Raw genomic sequence first — 25,683 nt, forward strand, 5'->3', positions numbered from 1 at the left:
CCAGCTTACTCTTTTCATGGTATATACATGCGTAGTCAAATGTTTATGGAGCAGAATACTAGCCGAAAACCCTACATTTCATTGCCGTTTTTGCACAGAGAGTGAGATTGATGTATGCGGTTTGATTTTCAGCACGAAAATTACACAGTGCAGCAAAATAAGTCAAGCAAAACACACTGCATGCAAAGAAAATGAATGTCTTCGCCAAAGTTATGCTTACATGATTATTACAGCGGGTATTCATTGAGGCGGTTCTGACATAAAGCCCACATGAAAACGCAAACACCGGCAACTTCCAGTTTTAAGCTCGCTCGGAATAGTAATGTTTTTTTTTTTTAGTCCAAACACTGTACTTGAACTAAAACAGCCCAGACTTGTCTCGTTTCCTGTGATTTTCAAGCTATACAAAGCTTCTAAGTTCAGAAGCCTCTTTCGCCCCGGTCTCATTGAATACTCGCCTGGTCCTCTTAGCTGAGGCGTTTCCAAAACAACTTTGTAATTCTGTCAGTAACGTCACCGTAAACCGCTATCTGACGACGGCACAAAAAAACACCGGGTTCAAAAGTTTTCTGCCCATTTTCAGTGTTGTCCTCTGACGTCACATCAGTGAGCCCAACACAGAGTAAGCCGAGACGCGCACATCGCACCAGCGTCGTCACGCTCCGGCCAATGTCCTCAGCGCCGCGAAGGACGTCTTCCCGCGCGCCTACACAAGGAGCCACACGCCCAGAGGCCTCCAATGCCGTCTCAAGGCGAGCGGCATCCACGCGTAACGGCGCGGCACGCTGGAGGCATCGGCGGTGCGCTACCTTCGTTGCCCCGGCAGGTCAACACAGAAGATAAGTGAGCCAATACAAGTTCAAGGAGCAGTTGCTGCATCGAAGCAGAAACTGGCTGGCAAAAAAAAGGGAGTTCTGCATGCATCGTCAAGAGTGCTCGTTTGTCCTCTTCAGCTTAATCGTTGAGCCTTGGGCGCGTACTAAACCGAAAACTTATTTAAATCTGTGCAGTTCGTTCTTAGCTGGCTTGCTTATCGTACATAATTGCCACCGGACCGTCGTCTCGCCCTATCTCAAGGTTGTCCAGGTGTCGTGGACTTGCCTGTCTCGCAGTTCTTGAGAGGTAAGCGTAGTTTTGCTAATACAACTCCTGGAATCTGTATGCCAGGAGGTGTTTTTCTCAATAATTGTCTTGCTGCGTTGTCATTGGCAGCCGCCGCCGGAAAAATAGGACTGGTAAGAAGCTGTAATTGGTATCAAGGATGAGGATGACTAATAGCAGAGAAGCAAGAAAACGAATTCAGGACACAGATACGGTTAACTTAGAAGTACTTTTTGCTGGGTGCGTTGGTTCATGGCTCTAAATTGGCAAACAACTTGGCTCATACAAAAGACAGACACAGGAGACGAGGTTGACTGGACTGGCGCAGTCCCATCATCCTTGTTTCCTGTGTGCCTTTTAAGTGAACGCAGTTTGTTATCAATTTAAGATACAGTTAACGTGTACAGTCAAGCTCCCAAACAATATCGCACATGACAATTTGTTCCCAACGAAACGCAGAATGGCATTTGCTGTTTAGTACCATTCTGAATCAAGACCACTCTTTGCGCCTCTTGCTCCATTTGATTTTTTGTGTACTGCATGACACCGTATTCCACGTTTTCTTTTAGACACCAAAAAGATTTGATTTCAGACTGATGTTTTGTGAGCTTGATTTGAAAAGAAGAGAAATTTGTACGTTTTTATTATATTCATTTTTGTTCTTGCTGCTGCATAATTGTCAAACCGTTAGTTGGTGCTCAAAAAAAAGCAACAATTGTTTTCTTTGAATTTTCTTATTGTCATGTCTTTTGCCCTTTATATTTGTTGCCTGTATTCTACTCTTGTCTTGTACCTGTCATTAGCCTTTGGCTGTTTGTCCAGAGAGTTTTTTGTGATTTTTTATTATTAAAACGCCAATAAAGATGATGATATTCTTTTTGAAAGCCCGCCGGCTTTACAGTGCCGCACTGTCCATTATAAAAATCATCAGGCAAGCCAAAACTAAACGTAGAGAATGCATTCTAAGTATATTCACTGCTAGTCCTGTCTCAACAATTTCGGTCTTTTTGATAAGAATTAGATAAGAGTTGACAATTCGTGTGCCTGCCTACCAAGTTCGTTTCGTCGTTTCATCCACGTTCCCACGAATGTCGACGGCTTCGAAAGTTTTGGAATACCCTTTTAAGCATCTTTTCGCAGCTGACTCCACCAAAAAAAAAAATTTCCTCAACTCCCACCAGCGCCAGTCGTCAGGCAAGCTGTAAACCCCATCAAAACATCTCATTTCGACACAGGTTGTTTCTTTCGCTAGGTCACGAGCTGCACTCTTCACTTATGGAGATCAGCACCTAAGGCTGCACTTTTTCCGGCGTTTTATCACTTGTACAGCTGCATTTGAAATTCATATCCTGCATAAGATAGGGCATGTAGATCTCTCCGCTATCAGCATTATGCGCTGCATGATTTTGTCTTTCTCGCGCATTAACAAGAGTTGCGAATACAAATTTCCATTCGCCTTGTTCGTTGGCCCCATCCTGATGTCGCAGACGTCACATGCCCATGTGAGGCTTTCCCGAAGGTCGCGAAGCACGTGGCAGAGTCGGCGTTCAACCACAACGCCAAGAGCACGATGAAAAAGTAAGGCTGTATTTTGTTTTCTTAGAATGCGCTCTGTTATTTTGCCTCATTTACGCCGCAAAAAACATGGAAGCTTGAAATATTGAGTTGAGGTTCTGAAAACTTTCACGACTGCTCTTGAGCGTCACTTGCCTATAAAAAAATTAGCGGTGGTTTAGCTCTGGTCAAACCTGGAGTGACGCGATAGCTACAGCAGGCCGAGTGGAACTTGGCCACGTGACCAACCACGTGATCAGCCACGGCGCAGCGCCGCCGGCAGCTGCTCCGCACGACGTGACCAACCACGTGACAGCGTGGCGGCGCAGCCACGCTGAAGGTTCGAAATGCTACCGTAATGTAGCTATCGCTACAAAACTAGGAGTAATGTATAGGGCTGTACGAAGACGGGGAAAGTATGAAAACAAGGTTCCCTCTATGCAATCTCAATGATGAAGCTCCATCCAGGAAAGTTCAGCACCCTCCTCTATCCACGAGGTTTGAATCACCTTAGAGCAAAACACAGAAAACAGATCTGATGCCAATGCCCGCAATGTAAGTCGGGTCCGTGATTCTCTCCTGCAAAACAGTACGTGCCGAACAAGTCGGGATGTAACCTTTTCATCTCTGAAGACGTGACGTGCTCCTCACACCGCATAGCACGTGCGCAGATAGAATAAGTCCAAAGGTGAGTTTTCTAGTCCACGCGGCACGCGATTAGGAAGCGGTAGTGCGTGGGATAAAAAAGATAGCGCACGAGCAGAGGCCATTAGCAAACAATACCCTTCGGACGCACCTCCGCATAAAGTCATTGCACTTTTGACTCCCGGAATAAGACCTGTTGTATAAAGCCGGATAACTGAGGGAATGTATTTCCGTAACAGCAGCGGAAAGAGTAACCAATGTTATTGTGAGCGAAGTACTTTATTACGTATCAGAGTGCGATCGGTGAGACTGCCAGTAATGAGGATCGAAGTGGTGCCGCAGATTTGGAGGGCGCTTCAGTTTGCCTTCTGCATGCGGACACGTTAGCAAGAGTAGCCAACACGTGTCTTTTGAGTGCGTAATAACATATTAAGCCTTTTTTAATGCAGAAATGCGTTCAAGGGCCTAGTTATGAGTACGCGGACACAATCTGCTTCCGTACTCTGTGGCGACACTTTTTGTGTCTGTACTTCAGGACTGCCCTTGTTAAAAATAAAGAGCACAGTGTCTTCACAAGCGTGCGCTGCATGGATCACAATGAATAGCGCACACTCCGTATAGGTAGGTAGGAGCACAGGTTATACATGCTATCCAAGGGAGCTTGGAGGGATAGAAAGAAGAGGTAGACGCAAAACATGACGATAGCCTCGTTAAAATGATGCATGAGCTGCTGCGGGCAACATGTGGGAATGTATTTCTTCAGCAGTTGCACCCAGCGGGTTCCAGTGCGCATGAGTTTTTTTTTTTTCCTCATCTATGCTCGTATTAACTTGCTTCCTTTATTCTCATCTTTCATTCTATCTTCTTTTTCGTTACTTTTATTCCTTTCTATCTTTCTATTCTTTTTTTCTTTATCGTTTCCAGTTGGTTCAATTTACACTGTTCCCTTTACACTTATTTACCTGCATTCGGACAGAAGCAAGGTATAAATTACTGCATAAGGATACCTTTAAAGATATCAAGACTAAAGAAGGCATTCTACAAATTCATTCTTTATACTCACGTATTTTCGCTATTTCGCTCTGCATCACTTTCTTTCTCGGGTGTGAGATAAATGCTACAAAAGCGTCCACATTTTGCCTTCCAACAGAGATGTTTAAAAAAACGTTTTCTTGCTTTTCATTTTCTCGAGCAGCCGATTTGCACCTCTGGATTGCATTTTTCTGCAATTCGACGACCACTTTACGACACACACCAGCGGTTCGCACCGGGTCACCGGATGTCAGCTCCCAGACCCCACTTCTTTCATTTTGCTTCCCACCTACCTCCTCCGTTGCGTACTACCAAGTATGGCCCGCGATGCGAACACTTCCTTCCGGTACTCTTGAGAGATCTCTCACCCGGCGCGTTTCATCATTGCGACACGGGGAATCGAGCACGCTCTGGTGCTACGAGACCAACGCACCCATCATGCTCGCGATTCCTAGGCCTATAAAAGGCCAGCAGCTAGGTTCACGATAGCATGCTCGAGGGCTCACTTTCCTCGGAGACTTGGCACCACCGGCTTTCTGCACCTCCTCGCGGAGCGTCCAAGGTCCCTCTGGATATTGTTGAAGACGTGGCGTGGAGCAAATGCCTCCATTTGTGCAGGCGCCAAAAGCAGGAAACAAAGAAAAGAAAAAGCGACAAGTGATCATGCACGAAGGTGAAGCCCGCCTGCCCGGCCATTATGCAAGCCGCCGGATGAGCAGCGCCTCCCCGCGGCTTGCGACACGCGTGGCGACAGAAGACGGCGAGAGGGCACGGAGAATTGCGCGCGCGTGACGGAACGCCGAAAGCCTCGAGGGGTGCAGTCGGCAGCGTTCGCTGCTCCCTCGCCAGCGCCACATGTTCGCGGCGTGCCATTCAAATTCGAGTTGCGGCAACCCATGCACGCACGCGCCACGACGCTCGCACATCGCGAACACGAGGTCGCGCATTGGCAAGTAACACGTGTATCTAGGGTCACTGCCTCGCGTCATAGGGACGAAAGCGCAGCGAACCTTAATCGAAAGGTGCAACACTTTCGCATTCGCGTCTCCGTATTTGAAGGCAGCAGAGTAACGATCATGCCGAGGCACCTGAGCCTAGCCTGTGCTTTTTTTTTTCTATCAGGTGCGCTAGGTATTTGACCCGCAGCGGTGGCTCAGTAGTTAGGGCACTTGGTTACAGATCCGGAGTACCCGGGTTTGAACCCGACCGCGGCGGCCGCGTTTCGATGGAGGCGAAACGAAAAGGCGCCCATGTGCTGTGCGATGTCAGTGCACGTTAAAGATCCCCAGGTGATCGAAATTATTCCGGAGCCCTCCACTACGGCACCTCTTTCTTCCTTTCTTCTCTCAGTCCCTCCTTTATCCCTTCCCTTACGGCGTGGTTGAGGCGTCCGCCGAGATGTGAGACTAGACATTGCGCCATTTCCTTTCCCTAACATCCAATTTCCAATTTTTAGGTACTTGACAAGAGTATACAAAGTCCTGCATATGTCCTGGCCTTCAGGTTCAGACCGGAGCTTTTACTGCATTTATGTGGTCTCGCTATGAATCCGTTAAAGCCTGACAGCTTTCACGCCAAAGATAAAAAAAGACACGTAGTTCTCGGGGTCTTCCCCGCAGACAGTAGTCATTTGAGGTCGCTGGCTTCCTCAGTGCCAGCCAATGATAATATGGGCCTAGCTGTTCGCAATAGAATTGTTTACGAAATTAACCATCACGGAAGTGTTTCGCAGCTAAGAACGCTTAGAACTGCTGATAGTCTTAAAAACCATGCTGGTCAGCTAATATCGTCGCAGTGGTTGTGTTCATCAAGCTTGTGCATCGGCATTACACGAATGATGACCGCAGAAAAGAAATGAGGGCCGAAACAACAACGTAGACTTGTTTACAACAATGCAAACAACAATGAGCACGCTATATAGAAGACAACGAATTTATGTTCGACCAATTTAATGTGCATCAAAAACTCGGTAAAAGAGTGTGTCAGCTTTTACCTGATTCAAAATGCGGCTACTACGGCAGCGATTCACACAGCGAATTAGTATTGAGCAGCGGAATGTTCTAGCCACTCATCATTTTGAAAACCAGAAGTGCGGGTCAACAGAGGCCGTGCCAAATTTTGTGCAAAAACACTCGTTTTCGTTTCGAAATGTCGTTGTTTTTAAAGATTTCATGCTTACGGTAACAAATGTTCCGAGCAGTTGCAAGACAATAGGTGACCAAACCACTCCTTGTTGTCTTTTCTTAGACTACACGAACAGAAGTTGGCGGTTGATGGTGCCGGCGTGCAAGCTGTCTTGTTCACAACAAAGCTAGCCCGCTCACTAAGGCAGCAAAACGTTTAACCTTCTTGTTTTCATATTTGTTATCCTCGCTGTAAACATAAGGCCTAGCCACAGCTGTAACTTGAAGATTTCTGCGGGAAACCTCTGCACTAAAAAACGCGCCCGCCCCTTTTAAAGGGTACAGCTTTCTTGCCTCGCAGAATTAACCTCTTTTGGGAGCGCGTGCACAATGACACCGCTGCGAGGACATTCTCTCTTGATGAGCGACGTTTCTTGCGCCACAAAAGAATGGGGCACGGGGAGCGGTGGAAGCCTTGCAACTGAAGGAAGAAAAAAAAAGCTAACAATGCTGGGTGTGCATTATTCGCCGTTGTTGCTAAGCCTTTCGGCGGCGCAACGTCGTTTTCGTAACAAGAATTTCCCATGTCAACGCTGAAAGGCTGAGTACCTGCTCCCCAACAGCGCGGCTCAAAACAAACAATGACGTGTCGGCCGTGAGAACACGGCTCAGTTTACTTTGCGACAGGAGTGCTTCCGTTTGCGGGATCCTGCGAACGCGACTACATTTGCCGCGTGAGAAAACGATTTTGTCGACCGAGCCTGAGAGGCACAGAAAACCACTCAGGAGGGTAGATCGGGCCCGCACAAATAATATTCTTGAACGCTTGTAAACTTCAAATTGTCGCGCGAGAAACGAAACAAGGGAAGGACGAACAGGAATAAGTTGTTTTTTTCATTTAAGTATAAAAACTAACTAAACTTGGGGAAAAAAATGTTGTTCCATCTGCATTAAGAATTAAGCCTTTCATCACACCTACCTCAAAGACAGCCGGAACAAAGCTATGGTACAATTAATTCTCCTGAAGCCCTGTTTCCTTGTTTTCTGTTTTTTTCTCACGCATGCCCCTTGCAAGCTCATGCGCAAGGATTGAGAACAATAACTGAGCAGATTTACAGCATTATTATGCAGCTACAATTGTCTTCCAAACTCGCATTTTGCAGCTGTTCTTTGTCCCTCCTGCACACTGCAAGCTACACCTCATCTTTTAAGGTCTTCCAGTAGGAATAGAGGACATAGAAGCGCGAGACGACAGCTTCGAGACATGTGTGGTTGGATCGCAAGTGCGTTTCAACAACCCACCTGTGAATGTAGCATCAGGGCAAAATGATGGAATAAAGTACACACACCTAGCTCTATCACTGCCACTAAATACTAGACCTCGCATCAGGAACTGGGCAGACCAACGGTAAAATAATGAATATTGCGACAGTTCTTTATAAAATACGTTTCTTGACAGTTATTTTTTACCCTTGCTGCATCGAACCCATGAGAAACGAGCACTTTTAGCACCCATATGCATTGTACCAAACCACTTGGCTAAATCGCCGACCATCTGTGCAACGGGAGCCCGCTACCGTTGAACGAACGGATAAAGAGCCAGATAAAGAGTCTGCTGAACTCACCTGAGGTCATAAACTTAAAGGTTAAAGCTCCAGGATTAAAATCGTGGGTGTTAACACTGGTGCAGAGCATATTTGGCGTTACTGGCAATGTTTAAATTGTAGCGCGAACAGCATGGCAGGAAGCCTCAGCGTTTCCCATGGCATAGTCGTCAGAGGTGTTTCGAACAAAGTTTTGTTGAAAACACGACCCTTCTAAAACCACAGCCCCTATTAGCCACGTGCTCCGGCAGTAAGCGCGGTGGTAATTTCTCACATTTCTCTTCCGACTTTTTATTCGTTATAGATGTGGTGAGCCGAAGTTTAACCCGCCCACTGACCAAAACGACAGTTCTGAGGCTAAGACTTTTATGAGGTAAAGTTCAGTATGCTCGCACAGTTATGAACCCCTTTAAAGATTCGTTAGCTACGCGCCTCATGGTAAATATAACCGCTGTAAATTTTCTACGCAATCATGCGGCAAATCTACCGTCGTAACAGCGTTTCCCAATGCAACAGACGATCCTAATCATATTGTACGTTAAACCCCTTTTATGAGACAGGAAGAGAAGCTGTAATTTGTTCCTTCAGCTAGAGTAACACCGGAACTTCCTTGAAACAGACGCTCACAAGTACGAAGCCAAGGCATTGTTCCGCTGATGGCGCAACCAGAAGGAATGCCGCCATGCAGGCGTCAAAGCAGCTCCGCCAATTAAGGCGTTCCTTTTGAGAGGTTGCTCGAGCGTTAATTTATCTGTTTATCGGTAGAAACATGTAGCAAGTCCTAGCTTTCTGTTCGGCATCCTCCTCCTACCAGTTAGCAGGTAACGAGAGACAGTGGCTTAATTATGCTGTTGAGAGCGAGAGGTTCCTGGGTAAAATAAACGGCCTTCTTCGCCTTATCTCAAGTCGCTTCATTTGCGGGACCCAAGGCCTATAGAGCCTCGCGCCAGCTCTACCCCCCGCCTCGCCCCTCCCTAGATAACAAACACGCAACACTCTGGCGCAAACTACAGACACACACACTCCTCACCCTTGACCCTAGCCCACTATCATCCCTCCTTCCCCACTCCTGCCTGCACCTTGTGCCCAGAACCCTTCGCCTCCTCCCTCCACATCCTCTCCCTCTGCCCGGCGGACCCTCCCCCGCGCGGCCTAGAGGACCTCAAGACCTGGGAGGACTGGGAGACCCTGCTGCACTCAGAGGACCCGGCCGTGCAGACCATCGCCACAGGCCGGGCTGCCAGTGTTATGGACCTTAGGGACATAAACACTTGAGTGAAGTGGGGTCGTGCGGGGACCCAAGGGTTCCTCTGGACAATAAAGTTTTTCTCTCTCTCTCTCTCGCCTGAAGGAACACTGAAATCTGTGGCGTCTAAGTTTTCTCGCATGACCCTCTCGCCTTCCGGCTCAACCTTATAGTGCCAGGAGAGCATTCCCCCAAGTTTTCAAAAATAGCTACCAACTACGGATAGACTATTTCAATGCAGAGAAATAGAGCTTTTACGTGTGCATCGTCTCAGCTGTAAATACAAAAAAAGAACCATCTTGTGATTGGCAGTAACAAGCGTCATGATAAAGCTGGGGCCAATGTTTGGCAGGTTGGCCACGACTGGCACAAGTCAAATGCAGCTGTAGATGCTGTAAATGCAGCTGTAGAAAGGTTTTTGTCCTGCAATATATTTAGCCTCGATAATGATGATGATGACGGAGATCGTGGTGATTAATGAGCATCCGCAGCGGTTATTCACAGCCCTTCCACTCAGCCATGCAGCAGGGCAGCAATGGCGAGATGGCAGGAATACGCTTACTAACAACATAACGGAAGTTCCGACGAACCGAGTTCTGATAGCTCGTTTCAATTTTATTGCATTAGCAGTGGATCATTGCTTAATAAAAGAAGCCATGAGGGGAAGGCAAGAATGGCTGACGTCAAGATCCTCTCGCTAACGCAGGGGGATACACTCGCGCACACAACATATCCGCTTTTCTAGCAACCCGCCTCCTCTTCATGGCAAAGCAACCGCAACCTAAACTCAAAATAGTTACCTCCAAGGCCAGCAGCGCGGTTGCCTCAATTTGAATTCCGAGGTTTTTCCGGCGAGCTGCCGGAGGTGCCATTGCACTTCGTGCACATGCGTACGAGCCGGACATCGCTTCTCGCGCGCGGGCTGATCTTCCCTTTTTCCAGCCGTATAGCCGGCCCGGACCTTTATCGGAGTGCGCAATCTCGCGTGCACTGCGGCCGCTTACTCGCGCGTGAAAGCGGGCCCGGGAAGCCGCAGCGTGCTGCAACAGCCAGTGGGCGCGAACGCGATGCGCTCGGGCGCCCCGCCGCCGCCGCCGCAGCGGCCGCGTAGTACGCGTGCTGCCCGCCGCTGGAACGCCGGCGCGGCCCATAAAATGCGCGCGCGGCCGAAAGCGGGCGCCCGTTCGCACGGCACCGTCCCACTTTCGTAATCGAAGAAATTAAGCGCGCGAAAGAGAATGGTGGAGGAGCGCGCGTTAAGGCGCTGCCATTGCATGTCAGCAGCCGTTGGAAACAAAGGCAAACATGGCTTCTCGAAGCGTAGCTTTGGACGTCCTTGGCCCATTGTTTCCGCGAGGTTCGTGAGTTTTATCTCAGTCCGGGGTAACTGCCCTTGAATCTGCCGGCAAACACAAGTGGGCGCAATCCTCGCGCATTGGTGACCGGGTCGCTACACTGCAATGGGAAACAACTTTAGCTAGCAATCTTTTTTATTCTCACCTGCTAATTCTTCTGCGGCCTTTTCTTGGCATTGGATGTCCACAAAAGAGAAAAGAGAAAATGTGAGCGTTCATTGAATAAGTGACAACAGGCGGGAGGTGGGAAGCAACACTTATGAACAAGACTCCTTCCCAAGTTTCCGGTCGGCAGAGCGCCACAGCCGGTCCTATTCGCACGTAAACAGCTGAAACTTGCAAAGCATGCATCGACTCCGCAACAAATCAAGACTCACAGATGACTCTTTAACAAGCTGAGTTCGCGATGCATGACTCGCGTCGAATATATGCCACCCGAAGGATAGCCGTGCCTCAGTAGGAATTTCGGTAGTCGAAGTTCGGTGCAGCGTTCTAGGAGAAGCTGGAATACGCTATCCGCAGTAGGAACTTTCAAAGTTGCTGCCAAGTTACAGTAGTGAAAACTCTAACGGTAACCATGCGTCGGTCAGTCCGGATAAAAGGGACACAGTGTTTTGCACGTCTGGATCTTTACCACTAATCCCGAACCGTTCTTACATGCGACTAACATGTGAACTCGATTTCTGGTGCGATGACTCCCGCTGAAGCTGCCATAACACTGCACGTTTTTATTTTCCTTTTGCCGCCGAGGCAGAGCGTAGGCGGAAAAAAAAAGCGCAGCGCTAAATCACGCCCTGCGACGCGATGCAGCGTTCCCAGCTGCGGCCACCGAACGCGTGCTGGCAGCTCGTGCCACTGGATGTGCGCATTCCGTTTGCCTGCAATTTTGTTCCTGCTTCCTTTCTTTTTCAGCGAGCTAAGCAGGTGTAAACAACTCGGAGAGGTCATGGCCCGGCTGGAAACCTTATACCTCTCCGATGATGGTGCGATACGTTCCTCCAAAGCAAGCTCTTTATCACCTTCCACACGCTGGAGTCGAACAAAATTATAAATCATGAAGATAGAGACACGTAAAACGTGCTCGATGCATTAAAACGGCGCAAATAACCCATAAACCTTTTTGAGTGTTTTTTTTTTTCGCCAATCGCTGAAGTGAGCCAAAACGATCAGTGTCATGGCCGCTTTCGCGGCTTTTACGACTAACACCAAGTTTACGAATGAAAGTGCCTCTTGCGAAACGCTGCAAGATGATCAACGGAGAAGTAGAAACGCAGTGCAAGCGCCAGTTCATCGCACATATTTCTACGGTAGCCCATGACTTTGCTCTTTTTGAAGTTTAGCACTCTACATCGGCAGGAATATGTCTATATGAGCGTAAAAAGGGCGCAAAGAAAGTGCACTCGAGAACAGCTTACTTCATTTTTACTCATTTCTGTTTACAGTGCATCGGCATAAGTTAAATGAAACTTCTTATCACTCAGTAGCATGAAACTTTATCGACGGAGAAGAATCACTAGTATGTCTTCGTAAAGGGGCCCGCCTTCAATCTTCCCATTTTATATTTCCGTATGTTTCTCTACTTGTTCGCCAAACGTAATAACGTAACTTAAGCCATACCGCCGTTATATAGATGAGGTGAAGCTAAATCACAGTAACGAACCCCTTCTCAGTGTTTCTTCTGGTAAGAGATGAGATAATGACAGCCAAAAAAAATAATTCGGGCATCTGATAAAGTCAGTTGATAATACTAGCGGATTTCTCACTGACGAATGCAAGGGTCACGTTACAAAGATTGAAGTTCGGCTTTCTTGGCAACACGTGATCTCTGGAATGTGCCACAAACCAACAGCATACACCACAAACCAACAGGATAGAAACGGCGCATATGAGTACGAACTTTCTGCAGGTGGTTTGTTAAAAACCTGCGTGCACGCATTTGTAAGGTCGGACATCAGCGGCAGTACTATACAGTCAGCTGTAAACGTTTCCTGTATGCTCGTGCGTGGGAACAAATTTAAGTTAGCACTGCCTCACAACCCTTTCACCTAGTAATGAAAGCAGCGTATGAAGTATGTGTGTCGCTTTACACTTGCAGGCATTTCACAAGAATAATTTGCGTCACGCAGCGGAAATAAATTTTCTCACGCACCCGCATTCCGTAAACTCTTGCTGGAGACTGTGCCTCTTTTATTACAAGCTATACTACTCAGATAAGCTCGCTGCATGCTATTGTACATATTGTAAGACCTACAACGCTTAGGCGAAAATGCTATCGCAGCCCATCAAGCTGCTTTCCCCACTGTGCAGCTGAAAGCGCGCCAATGGGGCCCCCTTGGTGAGTAGCCAGGAGCGCCCGTAGGAATGACGTCATTGCCGAAACCAGTCACAGCATTCGGCACCGTGGCCAATTGTGTCCTCGCTTAAGGCATGTAATGACAGTGATGTCACGCACAAATGTGCATCGTTACGGCGTTCCACGCGTCCGGCAGCTGCGTAACTGCGAGAAAACAACTTTCACGCCTTCAGATTCGCCACTTGTGCACTTAATAATACCCCGTGGCTAAGCACGCGGAAGGAAGGAATGTATGCGAGATGACGCACAGTAGACGTTCGCTGTTTTCCCTTCAATTCCGGTTGCCTACAGTTGCCAGCTCATATGAAGAAATTGTCAGTAAAGGAAAGGAAGAAAAGAGAGAAGAAAAAAAAACTCTGCCAGGTTATGATATTCAGCCCCGGCTATGCACTCGAATGATATTCGTCGCTGCCTACTTCATGCGGTTCGATGCCTTCGTTGATTGAATGGAAGGTGCGGAATTTTGTGGCGCGAAAACTCCGTTCAAATATTTTGCAAATACATAATTATAAACAGCACACTCTGCTCAGCAACAACATATTTCGTGCTGATGCTGCTGCAAACAGTCGTTTATCAAAAATGGCTTCTGTTGTCGTGTACCTCGCCTTATAGCAAACTGGAGCCGCACGATGAAATATTAAGGATAAGGTATATGTCTAGTTTGTCAATCGACATAGACAAGAACGGGGACTACATCGTTTCTGGAACGAACAGACTGGTTTCTAGTACGATGTGTTTGAGGTCTTCAAATGCATTCTCAAATCAGATTTCCCACCTGCCTTTCACTTCCGCGATCACCATGCCTCCATTTCGCTATGCCACTTCCATCATATTTCAGGAGACGACAGTATTTCTAGACACGAGCCAGTCACTATGCCAGTCAGTGTATCGGATAAAGCGCCGTGATAATTGAGAGACCATGCGCCGCGATTCCAATTACACCTCAGAATGAGTCGCAGCAAGCGCGCCCCTCATTTCCGGGAGGCGTGCTGACTTCAGCGCACGTCGGAACCCCGTTGCTCGATGCTCACCGTCCGCCGCACGGCGTACGCACCGGAAGTCGGCGGGTGATCCAAGATGTGGGGCATCGGCGACGCGAGGCAGTGCGTGCAAAACGTGTGGCGGCCGCTTTCGCCGATAAGACGGCCGCCCGGCACGATCGAGGTACGCGCTACGGAGCCGTAACCGCCATGATAGAGAACAGAACGCGCAAGGAGTGAGCGGCCAGTTTGTACTTAAAGCCGAGATAGCACACTTTCTACGCGAACATTTTGGCGACGGTTCGTTGCCTGGCGCAAGGGCTGGGAGCGCTTTTGCACCCCTGAGTGTGTACGTACTACGGCACTAACACTGCGCCAGTAGCACTGCTAAAGCGCGTAGACAGCGAAGGACAAAAATATAGCGCCGTAAGCAACTGCAGGTGTAGTGTACAGTGCAGACCCGTTCATTGTCACCTATACGTGCACGATGCAAGCTCCAGCGGAATACTGTCTTTGCAGCGCGCACTCCTTTCTTCTTTCCTGGTGGGCTTGTACATCGATAATGCCTTGGCTCAGTCAACACATTTTTTTTAGAATCAGGAGCCAGTGAACGATCCCTCATGGCAAGTAATTCCTTGCAGAAATTTTATATTATTTCTACAACCTTGTAGGGCTCGTCTCTTCGCCTATAGATAAACTCTGGCTTGATCACGGCCGCAGCAGGTTCCTCTTCGGTGCTGACAAATTGCGACACAGGGTGTAGCATGGTCACTCCTTTTGCTTTTAGTCTTAAAGGTTCGGGTGACCTATCTGCATGCGCTAGCATCACTTGAGATTCACCGAAACTTAACTTTTTTTTTTCACTGATTCCCTTCAGCTCTGCCTATCGAATTTTAACTTTTCCCGCACACTGCCTCCTGCACTGGTTCGCCTCGCTATTGCTAGTTTACAACGCTGGACCTTCTGTGACGGGGCTCCTCTGCATTTTGGTATTCAGTTTGAACCGCCCACGAAAACAGCGCAAGAGGGAGGGGGCTGCCCTTGCCCACCATCTAACGAAAGCCTATCACATGAAAAAAAAAAACTGAGTACGTTCACCTTGCAAAAATTCATTACAAAGCCAGCACTGCACGAAAAGAAATATCTTTGACCACCTCCACTTCGCGCGTTAAAATAATTCCCCAATGTACAGGGCGGATAACTAGGCCCTGTCTTGCTACCTGCTTGGGCTGTTGTGCTGCGCAAAATATAAAAATCGGCAGAAATGGAAAGCAAGACGCAAACAACGCAGACGCTGTCCTCTCCTTCAACACACCAACGCCCTTATCTACATCATGCAATGAGGGCATGACGGCTAACAAGAATTGGAATAAATTAAGAGGCCTTGGAAACTGCCGCCATTGTGCCAAAGCGTAATGCCAACTAATTTTTGGCGTCAATAAGTGGCCTATTAATAGCCGACAACTCGGAAATTTTGTTGACTTAGAGTTGCTAACATATGCAGAGAGTTGATACCGAAAGCTCTGAAATGTAAAACTTCGCAAGAGTTTCAGTGCCACCCGTGGAATTTCGACTGGCATGAATGCCAGCGGTAACCACGACAAGCGCACCTGTTTTGACTGCTACAACACGCGCTCAGATATCCTCAGCGCGTCTCCACTTCACTCGGCAAACGACACGGGCAGGGCGTCACTGATACGCCGCCTTAGAGCCCGACACAACAGTGCCTGGCGTACCCTAAACATCGTCGCTTTAAACCACGCCAAGAAACAAAAACGAAACAGAACATTTTCAGATTTTTTTTTAAAGTATACTCCATAGGGTGGGCGCAGCTGTCAAAGCACAGGGTTAATTGGAGATACATGGGAGAGGCATTTGTTGTTGTTGTTGTTGTTGTTGTTGTTGTTGTTGTTGTTGTTGTTGTTGTTGTTGTTGTTGTTGTTGTTGTTGTTGTTGTTGTTGTTGTTGTTGTTGTTGTTGTTGTTGTTGTTGCCTTGGTCGCACGGCACATACCCACGACGGGGGATTGGCCAGGGTTCGGTGGGGATACCCCATAAATAGGAAAAGCTGGCGTTAAGCTATTTAATGAACCTTGGGTGAAATTTCAGATTATTTTAAAAGAAAAAGAAGGAACAAAATATCGGGAGAGAATATTGGAGAATTAAATAATGTAAGATGAAAATACCCAAATGCTTTTTTGAATGCGGAATTTTTTTGGAAACATTTAGCAAGGGAATCTGCCGGTAGCTGTTATATAACTGTGGAGGTATTCATAAACTTGATGCAGTGCAAAACCCCTGTCGCTCGCGCCGAAAGAGAGGAGGAGAGGAACCGACAAGGTGAGACCCAATTTTGTAACCGGAATTTCTAGATGTGTTCTCCTCTGATGTGCAAACCTCCGGCAAGAGAGTAAGGAATGCTCCAATGTCTCTACTTCGCCACAAGCCGCACAGAGGTTTGTCGGACCCGCATCTACATAAATACAGATTTAGACGGGGAATCCTGCACCGCATGAGTGTCATCGTTACCTCACACTGCCGGGTTTTACATGCACGAGTCTTCCATGGGTACATGAGATGTTGGTAGTCGACAGTAAAGAGTAAGGGATCGTTGCATGCAGTGGATATAAACTGAAAACGCTGAAATCGAGTCATTGCAAAGAGAACCAGATTAGGGACGCTACAAGATTAGAGAGGCATTTGTCTTGCGGTGGGTGTAGTCAGGCTTACGAGGATAATGATGATGATGATGATGATGATGACTGCAGTTGCGCCGGCTGGCCTGCTCAAAACCTGCATGTTCATTGACTCTTAACGAATAGTACCGGTCGCAAGACAAGTTTACACCTTTTGCCTGTAGTTTTTTTTTATATTATTAGCATGCCTGACGCGGACCAGCATTCTTCGAACCCTACACTTGCTGCTGCATTGTGAGCTTATTTTTTGCGCTGCGCTCAATTCGAACTGTCGGCCTGCGGCTCGCTGCAGTCGATGTGTTCCCTTGAACAATGCCCGTAAGTCACCGCACGAAGCGACCTTGTGCGCGATACAGTTTCCCTAAATAGACAAAAGAAGAATTGGAAGCACGCCGCACTGGCAAAAGACGGTCACTTTTCGCGGCGATCAGAGGCAAACCTGTTTCGCTTTTATATTCTTTTTTTTATTACGATGCACTTGGCCTCTCAGCACGAGGTGCGCGCGTGCCGGAAGGAGCCACAACACGGTAATCCCTTCGCTTTCCCATTCTCTTTCCTTATCTTTCTCTTCAAGCGCCTGCGAAAAGCGCCCCTCAGCGCCAAGAGAGTCGCAGTGGTCGCTGTTGCCGTTCAAAGAATGCGTTTCATTTTAACGATGTAGCTTGCACCAGTACGACACGGAGAATGCGGAAAGGACCGAAAAGGAGGCTTCCAGATCGGACATGTATATGCGGAAGTCGGGGGGGCGTTGTCCGCTTCCTCTCAACTCAGCAGTTGCGCACGTTATATCAGCTACCAATGTCTCCATAACATGCATTTTAAATTGACGATGGGAAGGCCAAAAAATACCGTCTATTCGCACGCTTAACACTCCAGCATGATGGGACTAAGTGAAATACAAGCAATCCGAAACGCAGTGCATTAGCAGCATGCAGCCAGCAATTAATCCGGAGTTATTAGAAAGGAAATTAATTTATTTATCCAGTCAACTTTCTTTCTCGACAAATCCCCCCCCCCCCCCCCCAATTTCTTCTCTCCTAAGTTTCATGCAGAAGCAGAAGTAATTTTTTTTTTTAGAGAGCGTGACTGACCATTTAGTATATTCTGTAGTTTGGGGCTGCTCTGAAAGTATTCAAAAATAATAAGCCCCGCCTGCTAAAGGACACACAGGGCGGCGCCGACAGAAACTTCCGCAACGATAAGAAAGTACACAACTGCACCATGTATCCACAAGCAATAGCGTCGACGTCGGCTCGAGAGCGTGTTAGTGCCTGAAGGTCCGCGCGGTAAGGGCGGAATGCGAGGCACCGCTTTGCGAGGGGGGGGGGGGGGGGGGGGAGGCAGAATGAACGCGAGAGAGTGCGATTCGTTCCGGTCTCCCGGAATCGATGTCCCGCTTCCTGGTCGCCGGCTTCCGGCCGAGCCTTTGTCTGACCACACTGACCTCTTTCCCCACGCCCAAGAGAAAGCGCTGCCGACCGAACGTGCCCTTCTGATTTGCGCACCCTCCCCTGTCTCTCTCTCCCTCCTCTTCCTTATTCTCAGGCCAAAAGCGGCCGCGGCGATCACGAACCTACCGGACACACCTGGACTGCGCTGCGCACCACATAATTCCTGCCTGAGGCTGCATCCCTCGTAAAGGCACCCACTCTGTCGTACAACCGGAACCAACATATGAAAAACCCTTGCGCACGACCTCAGGAAAGCGAAAGGAGAACGCCGCGAAACCTACGCGACGAGGAGACGTGAGCCGATGCTGGCGATAAGTGGCCCCATCCATTTAGCGGCGCTGGACCCAACCAGCACACAGGAATTCTGCTTAGCCTTATTCAGAGCGGAAGCGAGAGGTGCCGCGGAGAGGAAAGGTTTCTGGTGCTGTTCGCGAAATTATCGTGCCAAACATCTAACCTTAGCAGGCCCGCACAGCCTTAAGGTTGATATAAAAAATGTTCGTGCTTGGTTCAAATAGTGGTACTTGCGTTGCGCACGTTGTGGAATTGCTCTGAATGTCACTTTACCTAACGGGAACTGCTCCAAAAGACACATGGCTGCCAAACGTGCTTGTGAGCACCCTGTCCTCATAGCGTTCGCCGGCTTACTTCCAGAGACATATTAAGAAAAGCCGTGAGAAGAACCATCCATTGATATAAAACTGACAAAGCAGTGCCTATCAAAAATAAAGATCAGCCGCAAGGAAATGTAGAAAAAGTGAAGCTAACGAGACTCGAGAGATAAGCATCTTCTGAGGAATATTCTTCACCTCCGTCATTGCAGGATGTCCAAAGCAGAACAAAGCCCCCCCCCCCCCCCCCCCCCCCCCATCGAATGCCACTTAACTACATGACGGCCACCAGCCACTCTAAACCAGCAAATTCCCTTTTCTCCTTCCCCACAGGACTCCGCGCCACCGCCACCCACACACAAAGAAAAAGAACTTCCATCACAACCGGTATCATCTACACAGCGGTAATCTACATCAGGACGCAATCAGCAGCAAGGAGAGAGAATGAAGCGCTACCTCTTTCCGCTAAATGTTCCAAGACTCGAGATGGATGCACATTTCAATTATCAGCTCCCCTTACTCGACCAACTGGACCTTTGTTTTTTTTAAGTCAATCATGAACAAAACGGCTCATGAGTCAGCCTTATCTGAATGTAAATATATCTCCTCACCCCGGTCATCGGAACCCTGTATGTCCCCAAGACGATTATGTACAGGGTCGGTTAAAAGTTCCAAGGCGACAGGGTCTGATTTTGAGCAGTATAGTCAGGCAGGTACGACATGCTGAGAAAGTCTGTAGAGGGCAGAAGAAGTATCTTTCTAACGTCTGCTAGCTTTATCAGCATCTAGCTTTATCAGTGCCAGGATATGCCGATGAAAAGCAGACCAGTGGCCTGGGAACTTCTGACCAATCCTGTACTCCAGCTTTCAAACTGCCTGTTCTCGTAACATACCTGAGGCTTGCAAGTGATCCGGAGCCGCCGTCTATACGCGCCTTCTCGGCCAAGAGGGGCACAGCGCTGCCAGACCAGACAGCTGGCATCGTTCCCGCTGTCTCAAGGTTACCCCGAGTTTTCCTAACTACTATTGCACAAGTTACGCCTTCCCTTCTCTCTTCTTCTTTTTTTTTTAGTAACTGAAGCTCGGACAGTTGCGTCGATTTATAGGGCTGTTGTTTTAGATCACAGCGATTCAGGGGGTTATTTTCGGTCCCGCACATGCCTTGATAAAGATCCCCCAGGGCAAGTCACTGAGTGACAGGATCTTCTCTCGGCGCCTTTTTGTGAGGCGCTTAACTCAAACGTGAACATGAGCAGCGGACTCATCTTGACACGCATGGCTTAGCACGCAAGCTGCTCAGGTGCTGCTAAGCGGGCCTCATGATGCAAATGTGTCATGTATAACTGGTTCCGGGTGCTCCACGCACACCGCAACTCGGAAAGGCACTCCCGGCTTTCAAGTCGAATGCAGCTACCCCCCAGGACAAATAGTTGTGGAGATGGTAATGCATCACCCAAGGAAAGGTTTTATATAAAATTACTAAAAAGCCCAAGAAAATATAGTCACGTTAGGCGGAATTACTTTCGCCGTCAAGGCCGTTTCTGTTTTCACTCAACTCGCATTCGACTGCCTGTCTACAACCACTGAAATAGTGAAGAGAAAGTGGGCTTGGGTATTTCCTGTTGAGTGAACTCATAAGGAAGAGCGGTGTACGTGACGCAACCTTGTCTGCTCCGCGCTGCAAGGGCAGAGGTCTCCTCGCTGCGTCGAAAGCGTAGATGATCCGTAGCCTTGCTCTGCATGCGTACGTGCTGTGAAAGATTTTGCACTTGACAAAAAGCTTGCCACAATAAAGGAGGAAACCTCTCCTCCATAGAGTAAACTACTGAGAAGTTTGACTGCCATTTTGCTGCAGTATATTTTACCGGCAATGCCGTGTATTCTCTTGGCGTCTGACTGCTAATTTATCGACGTCAGAATTTTTACTAACTTCATGTTTACTGACTTACTGCGCCTGTACTACTTCTGTCTCCTGTTGTACCCTTTGCAATCATCACGTCAAGAATTTTACTTACACTTTTTCTCGTTTATTTCAAAGCATAAATAACTCAGCGTGAAATTTTTACAGCTTTTATGTTCTTGTTTTTACCCAGGAATTTTCTTTCCGCTTTTAGCTACTTTTCCTTCATTGCCATTTTCCCGCTCAATCGCCAGAACAGCGTCATTTTAATTTTTATTTTGTGTTGTTTTTCTTGTAGCTTGCCAGGCACTGGCACATGAAAGCTTCGTGCCTCTGGCAGCCCTGACTTGTTATGCAACCAATGCTGCCAATAATTTTTTTTCCCCTGCACCTTAGCGTTAAAAAAAATTTAGGAAAAAAATCCCAACACATGCTATAGAGACTAAAAAGCCCCGGCTACGCGTTGTTTACAGACATGCCTCTGCTGACTCTTCAGAGAGTTTCAGCATGTACTAAGCGAATGCCTCCGGAAGCATCCCTCATCAGTGAAGCGTTGGCGGATTCCTCGACGGTCCTCGCGCCAGCCTTATAGCCATTTCTGTCAGCCCACCGCAGAGGGTACTCATTCGCCACCTCCTCTCACTTCCTAGTCACATTAACTGCTCAATGTTGACAGTCTGCCTGTATGGCCCCGCCCATTTCTGCTACCATGCAATTCGTAGGTAACACTTGTCCTCGATGCATCTCCAGGTTTCTAACCACGCTCGCAACCAGAATAATTCGAGGAACTGCTTTTCACAAATACTAGCACTCTCGAATCTAGTCAGCCTTGCCTTGGAACAGGAGTTATTTTAAAAGGGAATTTATAATTCTCATTCGATGCGATCTAAGAGCAAACTAAATATATTATATTCCCAAAAGTGGGAGCATCGCTACATGGCTAAAATTAAACGGGCAAATGAACCCCTGATGCAAAGGGCAAAAGTCCGCTAACGCAAGAGGTAGTTTCGTTTTGCGTACTCTAAAGGGTTGCTTCCTTAACAGATCGAATCAATAATTTCGATTGGCGCCAAGAAACCTGGAAGCAATTTTTGAAGAGATGTGGTTTGAAGTGTGGTCAGTGCCAATCAGAAGCTTACGCAGATGCCTTATCGGGCGTTCATTTCAGAAAAAAAGTGCAAGTTTAGGTATGGTGGACTGCACTCCCAACATACAGCTGGACACAATAACGTGCCGATAGCTCGCGACAGGGACAGAAAAATGGGTGCTCTCTCCTGCGTTCATCATACTTTTTCAAGTGCAGGATTTTAAGGTACCTGAAGAACTCCACAACAAAGTAGCGCAACAGTAGTTGTGTGCACCGCTCTTCGTGTCCCGCTTATGAAAGCGCTCGAATTTCATAACATGTCTTAATGTTGTTGCATTCGCCAATCGATAAAAAGTTACTCAATTCTGAGTACCTTGATGTTTATATGAATAGATTGTTTGATTAATTAATTAACTGATTCATTTATTGATTGCGACATGGGTGACATTTATCCAGAGAATTATGATTGAATAAATTTTACGGGCCAGCGCAAAACACTGAGGATCATGTGCCACGCAGTAGTGGATGGCTACCGTGCACCTATTTCGACATACAGCAGTAATGACGATGGGAATATGAATGTCTTTTCGAAAGTGACTATTTGTTTCTACGGTTCGGCATTGATGTCGAATAAATTACATTTTATAAAAGCTCGCTTTGAAAATCCTACCCTTCTAGAAAAAAGATCGTGCGGGCAAGAACTATTGCAAATAATTGTTCTTCACGCGGACCTAAAGTCGGAACGATTAAGAAAGATTAAGACAGGACACTCTGTTTAACTTGGATTACCTCTAGCAACCGGAATTCAATTTTTTTTAGCACGAACTTAGATTTAACAGAAAAGGGAGCCAGCTTTCTACAGTAATTATCTGTTTGATGCCTCTCTTGTTTCTTTTTAATCCTGAATATAACAGCCTCAGACTGACCGACACACCAGTTTCAAGCCGGTCATATTTTATTCCTAACCAGAGCCGATTTCTGTTTCGTTCCCTTGTTATGCAGAAGTACCTAAACCAATTCCTTTTCACATTAATGCAGCATTTCTCCCTTCTAAGCGGCGCTTTCTGTTCCGGCAGCCTTGGAACGACAACCTAGGGGGGAAAAACATATTTGCTCAGGGACCCACCCCGCGTTTGCCGCTGTCAGGTGAGCAGACACACCTTCAAGAAAGATGGCGCTCAGCGTCCAGTGTGTTCTTCAAGGAGTGCCACTCGTTGGGCTTGGTTTCGATTTCACAGGTGACTGGTTTCGGACAACAGCAAATTCTTTTTTTTTTCGGGGTCTAGTGTAATAGCTACCAAAGCGTTCTCTCCTCTTCTTTACAAACGCGTTAAAACTCCTCCTATTCAGCAGTATAAATAGGCCACTTAGAAAATAAAACATCTCTCAGCGGGGACATTTCTTTGCAGAAACCCTATCAAGGTTCCTATCGCAATTTTTAATCTCTACTGTTACCGATTTGCTTATGTTAATAAAGCAGTACTTTTCTGGGAAATGTCGCAAGGATGAAACGTCAGCAATCGTATGTTGGGACATCATCCTTCTTTTTCGAAGCGTGCACCCCTATCTAGCATGGTAAAACAGAAATGCGCGATTTCGAAACCGATTGGCTCTAATCCCAAGACACATACAGATAATCGCAACTTCATATCTTAGTACAGGGGTACGTGATTGTCTACGTCACTAAAAACGAATTCAGTGGCGACGCGTAATGCTACGAGCGGTAGTAGCGCATGAAACCTTTCAAGGAAAATTTTTTTTAGAATGTGGTGCGTCAAGTTTTTCTCCCTTACTTCGCAGAGCATACGCCCTAGGAGCTCCTGATCAGGAGACGGAAGTTTCGTCGGCTTGTTCCAAAGGGTTATGCTCCGTTGGCCTCGGCGAGTGATGAAAAAAGACAACGCATAGCTTAGGATATCGACTCGACTATAATACAACTTCAGTTTTCATGACCGCAGTTCGAGAAGAAGGCGATGGAATTGTGGGTGAGCAAACGTGCACAGTTATTGTAAAAACTTATTCTGTCATGGTCATAAGTGTAAGGGTCCACCTGAGGGCAAATAAAAACGGTTAGCTTTCTGGGAGGACTTTCATTCGTCAAAACGTGAGAGTATTGAGAATGAGCTAAGCTTGATTTTGTGGCGGCAAATGCTGCATTTTTAATTTGTGGAGATATTTCATGCTAACCTGTGACTAAGAACATGCTTAGTAACAAGCCAGATACTTTGCACGCGAAAAAAATTATATGAAACACTGTCCAAAATTAAAATATAGCCGTTGCCATCACGAAGAACACGATTATAAATGAGTGAGTAGCAAAGATGAAATAGCCACACGGAAGGAAAACTCTGGCAGCCAGAGGGGCTCTAAAACCTGCATGCGGTTCGCATGGCACTGGACAAACGTATACAAAACGATTTCTAAACCCTTAGTAACGCGTATTTATGCATGTACATTAGCTCTACAACAATTTGTTGTCCATATTTCACATCGTCCTTGAGTTACGACACAAATAAATTAATCTACGCGCCACGTATTCCCGAATTACCCCAATATAATTGCGCCATTCTCAATAGGTAAAATATATCCTAGCGTACGTCCTGTGTATTTGTGTTCTTGTCCCTTGTGTTCACTAAGCGCTAGAAAATATGAGTTCCGTCAGATGATTGTTTTACCTATGGACTATCTAAACATGTTATATACCATCCGCACGCGTACATTTTTTCAAGCCACAATACGACCCATTAAATTCGCGTAGCTACTGGATGCATGCTGCAGCAGAAGGTGTATGTAATCTTGACGTATACAACTTATTTTTTTTTAATGAAAAAGCAAGAGACAGACAGTTTTTCTCTCTTTTTGTTTTGTGCCGACAGGGAATTACAACAGCCACACATCAGCCCTATACACAAATGACAAAATCCGACCGACAATGGATGCTCCCTCGTCTCTCGCATTTATAAGCAGCCGGCATGCGATGTACACACACGTGAGTGTCAGAACGACGTGAGAGCTCGCGTGAAGATAGTTGACACCACTGACTTAAGACTTCACCGCCAGTAGCGTCACTCCTCCATGCAATGTATGCTAAACCAAACCCTATCGTACATAAGACACTTCCAGTGTTTTCCAACGACCCGACAGAATGCATGAAGTGAAAACAACGCGGTTTCCCTACAAGCGTCCCCTAAAGCGTCCCCTAAAGCCTGTGAACGGCCAGGGTAGAACGTGGCACAGTTTTAAGCACCTGGTCCAGAATACCGTGCGCAGTAGTCCTGGAGTGCCAGTTATCACCCACCTGAAACCTTTAGGGCCGTAACTTGTAGACCCGGCATAAAGGGCAACGGCACTGCACAAGTTACAGACACGTCGCAGTACAATACCGACGGCAACGAATCCACCCGTCATACCGTCAGCGAAGCAAAACAAACAAGCAACTTGACTGCACTGGCACAGTTGTCGCCGCTTCCCCGAGCACTGCTTGGCACTCGCGCAGAACGCACCCGACGCAGTGGACAGACACCGCGAACAGCGCACACACCGCGGTTAGATGGAAAATAAACCGGAGGGATGGCTGCGACAGACAGCCGTGTACGCGCGCGGACGCTGCACATAGCACTGTGGTGCAGGAGCACTTTCGCGACTCACCGGCGACGGCGACAGCGGAGTATCCGAAACGGCTCGGCCGTCCTTGTGGGGCAAACGGGGACAGGGCCTTCGGCCGGCTCCACCGGCGCAGCAGCAATGGCAGCAACCGCGTGGCCCGCGCGACGGCGACGGCGGCGAGGGGGTGGGGAGAGGGCGAACCGGCTTTGACGAGCGTTGCTGAATACCCCGGCGGCGCGACGACGTCGAGACCGAGCAGGGCTTCGAGGCGCGCCCTGCCGGACGGAAGTCGCCGCTGATGACCGCTGGGTCCACCTGCAAGACAGGGCGCCGTTGCTTC

At 47.7% G+C, this 25,683-nt stretch overlaps 1 protein-coding gene across 1 annotated transcript in view; it reads right to left on the reverse strand.

The window, feature by feature from the left end:
• Positions 1-25,515, reverse strand: part of LOC144136437 (zinc transporter ZIP6-like) — a 70,298-nt gene extending 44,783 nt beyond the window's left edge. Inside the window, exon 1 of the mRNA XM_077668751.1 lies at positions 25,386-25,515. The gene's annotated coding sequence lies outside the window, so the exon portion shown is untranslated. The remainder of the gene's footprint in view (positions 1-25,385) is intronic.
• Between the last annotated feature and the right edge of the window lie 168 nt (positions 25,516-25,683).

The sequence above is a fragment of the Amblyomma americanum genome, chromosome 6 (assembly GCF_052857255.1).
Source record: "Amblyomma americanum isolate KBUSLIRL-KWMA chromosome 6, ASM5285725v1, whole genome shotgun sequence".
Lineage (NCBI taxonomy): Eukaryota > Metazoa > Arthropoda > Arachnida > Ixodida > Ixodidae > Amblyomma > Amblyomma americanum.